The following is a 4,056-nucleotide window of genomic DNA, read 5'->3' as shown; positions in this document are numbered from 1 at the left end:
TTTGTAAAATCACTCATCCTTTTCCACTAATCCCAACACTTCTAGTACTGCTGTTTTCTGTAATGAGATCCTATTTCTTTTTCATTCTAGTTACTTTTGTCTTTTGTCCAGGAACAAAGTAAAAATGTGTGCTGATATTTGCAAGTATGTGCTTATTCCTTGTGTTTCTATCCACTTTTATGTATCACCACTGTCTATGTAACTGAGTTGCCCCATTCATTATTTGAAATCCAGAATTTCAAAACAAAGATTTCTAATTTAATGCAAATATTTACATTACAAGCACCCCCACACTACTTTAATCAGATACCAGAAAACAAACAAACAAAACTACCACAGGATTTATAACATGTTCCTCATGCAAAGAAGGGATCCTACAGGCCAGGGCCTCAGATGATGTCTGCAGCCATGGCTTCATTGATTTCAGTCAGCCCATCAAATGAGGAGCTCTTTCTACCTATCCTTCTGCAATTCTTTATGGCCATTCTCTAGAAATAAAATGTGGAGAAAAATAAAAAATCAATACCTATCAAAGTGACTAAATATAAGAATACTTTGATCTGTTGTCAGATGCTTTGTGTTTAGTGAAGTAAGCTAAATTTGTTGTGAAGAATCTTACTTTTGATCTATACTCTGCACATTCTTTAGACTTAAAGTCCCCTACCTGTTCCTTCTAAGAATAAAATCCCTGTCATGACTAGTTAAGTAGCTTACTCAGGCACTTCATTCTGACAGGAATAAAGTAACTGAATGAAAAATTTCATTTTAAGCCCCCATTAGCAGGTTCAGAACATAAACATGTAGTCCATCTGCAGGTTCACTGACCACATAACCTTGCCATGCCAGGGCATGAAACTTTCAGGTCTTGCCAGATCCTCACTCTGGAGATGTCCAACAAAAATCTTTAAAGCCCTAAAGACCAAGACCAATCACAAAGGTCTGTGCTGTAGATGTGGCAGAAACACTTTTGGCTGTGATCAGAAATAATGAAATTAGGAGTAGCTGTTGCCAGCCTCGAGTACATGCTCCTTGCAAGAACCCTAATGACTACAATATAATATCACACAGATATTTTTTTTCCACATATAGTGATGTTACCACTCTCTGGCACCTTCATTGTTAATTGCTGTTCGTTAAGCAGGCCTGGCACTGCTGCTTATCTTCTCCTTAGCAACTTTTCTGCATCCATTCATTTCTTTTAATCATTTTGCACTGCTCTTGCATGCCAGGTCCCAAAGTTTTCCTCTGAACCTGACCCAAACTCTGATAAATCTTCTTCTGTTGAGTGGCTGGATTGAAGGTGGGAGAGCTCTAGACCATTTCACCTCAATTTACAATTGAGATGGCTGAATGCTAGATTTGTTCTATATCCAGCCCCCATTTCCCCAAATCAAACCTTTTCCTTCTCTTCTTTCTCAGACGTGTGAATATATGAGGTACTTAATAAGCCTCTAGCATACAAGTGAAAAGCAAGAAAATGATGGATGAGGAGACATACCTGCATCTAGTGATATACACCAACCTTTCTTGCCCATTTCCCAATCACCTTTTTTTATTCTGAAATCATGAGGAAGGGGCCAGTCTTCCTGGATGCAAGAGCATTTTTGTGGTAATCTATCAGCAGTCCTGTAGCTGGAATGATCTCTGAAATTCTCCTAAGGACTACCTCTCACCCCATAGCATTTCATTGTATAGACAGACACCCAGCACAGGTTTACATAGTCACAACTAAAAATGCATTCCTAATCAGCTAATGCCTTTAAGATAGACCTGGACATGTGATCACTTCAGCAGCACATACACTAAAATTGGAATGATAGAAGATTAGCATGGCCCCTGCATAAAGATTACATGCAAATTCGTGAACACTGGAACAAGCTTCCTAGAGAGGTGGTTGATGCCCAATGCCTTTCAGTGTTCAGGACGCATTTGGTCAATGCCCGCATTAATATGCTTTAACTTTTGGTCAGCCCTGAAGTGTTCAGGCAGTCAGGCCAATGATCTTATAGATTCCTTCCAACTGAACTATTCCATTCCATTCCATTCCATTCCATTCCATTCCATTCTATTCTGTGTTCTGGAACATAAAAATTCAAGGCACAATAAAACCCTTATAAGTAACCCAAACAATCTCTCTGATGTACTTGATGACTTTCAGTACATATTTTTAAAATCTCTCTCTTCCCTTCTGATAGAAACACTTAATGGAAATTTGTCAGGATCAGTGAACTCCAGTTTTGGAAAATCAGTGGTAATGAAATGAGATATGTACACATAATACAGAAAACATACAAACAAAAAAAAGTAAAACCCAAACACTTGTTAACCAACCTTCACACAGTATTACAAAATAATAGATAAATAAATAAATAAATAAATAAGTAAATACAATCTCACATTTTATGGAAGGAAGAATTCATTGAGGAAAAGGCAACTCACCACAACACTCTTTAGATTTGGATCTACTTTTCTTCCCTTGCACAAAGCTCTTAGATTTATGTACTGGTGCTAACTATAAACTACAAAAACAGGAAAACATAAAGAAGTTATTTCCACATCATTTGCAGTTTGCTAGTTTATTGATTTTCTCTTCTCCCCCTGTATCCCACATTTCATTTCAGCCATTTGCTTTACATTTTAAAGGAACAGCCTTTCAAACACAATTAATTTTACTAAGGTTTTAACATGTAATTGGCTAGTCAGTATTATATTAATCTCAGGGATGCTGATGTTTACAAAGCTAGGGTATGGGGCCAAATCTTGATTGCCCTACTAGCACAATCACTTACACTGATTTTAATAGCACTATTAACATTGGTTTCGTACAGCTGTCAGCATGCCTTTCTTAAGAAAAGTCTTGTAATTGTTCCCCATTTCTAAAAGCAGAGCTTTTTAAAACTGCAGGCACATTGTTTTGCTCAGGACCTGCTTTCACTGAGCCAGACATTTCAAGGAAATCATAATGTTCCTAATTTGTGCATTTTCACTGTTAGCAATTGAATCAGAATATTCTAGAAAACCAGCAGATTTTTTTTCTTCTCTGAGCAAACCCACATGTCAGAGTTGTATGCTTCTAATATAATTTTATTTTTGCATGTGTCAAATTGGCTACTTCATCCACAGTTACAGAGCGGATCGCCATCAGGTATGCATGCCTGGAGATCATGCAGTACTTGGCACCTCCTCTTGCAGGCTTACCATCTTCACTACTGCTTTCTTCCTCATGTTGTGTAGTGTAGTTCATACACAACAAAGGATTTAATTTAATATTCACCATTTATTCCACAGTGGCATGCAGAACTACTCTGAGGGAGCCCGAAATAGAAGAGAGTATTTATTGCCCCAAACCAGGAAAATATTTAATGGGATGAAGCACTGTCTATCTGGCATGTCTCCGGGATCAGAAGCTGTCATCCACAGCAGGACCCAGAGACTTGTCCCTGTCTTCTACTTTCCTGTCTATGCTTAATATGAGGGAAAAAGATGATTTCATGTCCCAAACCACATATGTGTGAAACAATTATTTGCTACATCTACAGTTTCAGGTGATCAACCTTGTCTGTGAGGCAGAGTTGCATTATTCTCTTCCTCGTGTGATCAATGATCAAGTGCAACCCCTGTGCCTCATGGCAGGATTTCTAAGAGAAGTACAAGCACAACTTGTTTTGCTTGGTTTAAGAGCTAGCTCCCTTTTGTACTATGCCCAAATTTCTCTCTCCTTCTAAGGATGTTTGGTATTTCTCAAATAAAAAGTGACATTATTTTTTTTTCCTTTTTTTTTTTTTTCTTGGCAAGTAAAACTGTGATGAAGATAACTCTACAACACAATTAGAAGTACTACTTTGAAGCAAGAGTAAAAAATTCTCACAAAAAGGGATTTGTGCAGTCTGCAATAAATATGAGACCAAAAATAATAATAATATATACACAGTGAAACTTTTCAGATGACATCATTATTTTAGCAAAATTATTTCTCAATACACACAAAGAGAGGCCAGCCACTCTGGATATGCACTGATGTTCTTCTTCAGATACTCATGTATATTGAAGAAAGAT

General features: G+C 37.4%; 1 non-coding gene across 1 annotated transcript; it reads left to right on the top strand.

Annotated features, from left to right (window-relative positions):
• Nucleotides 1-1,778: 1,778 nt before the first annotated feature.
• On the top strand, nucleotides 1,779-1,881 carry LOC118255468 (U6 spliceosomal RNA). The gene has a single exon (XR_004780950.1). It is a non-coding gene; the product is annotated as a U6 spliceosomal RNA (small nuclear RNA).
• Nucleotides 1,882-4,056: the final 2,175 nt, after the last annotated feature.

The sequence above is a fragment of the Cygnus atratus genome, chromosome 2 (genome assembly GCF_013377495.2).
Source record: "Cygnus atratus isolate AKBS03 ecotype Queensland, Australia chromosome 2, CAtr_DNAZoo_HiC_assembly, whole genome shotgun sequence".
In the NCBI taxonomy this organism is placed as follows: Eukaryota; Metazoa; Chordata; class Aves; order Anseriformes; family Anatidae; genus Cygnus; species Cygnus atratus.
Note: the sequence above shows the minus strand (reverse complement) of the source record. Positions and strands in the feature narration are given on the sequence as shown.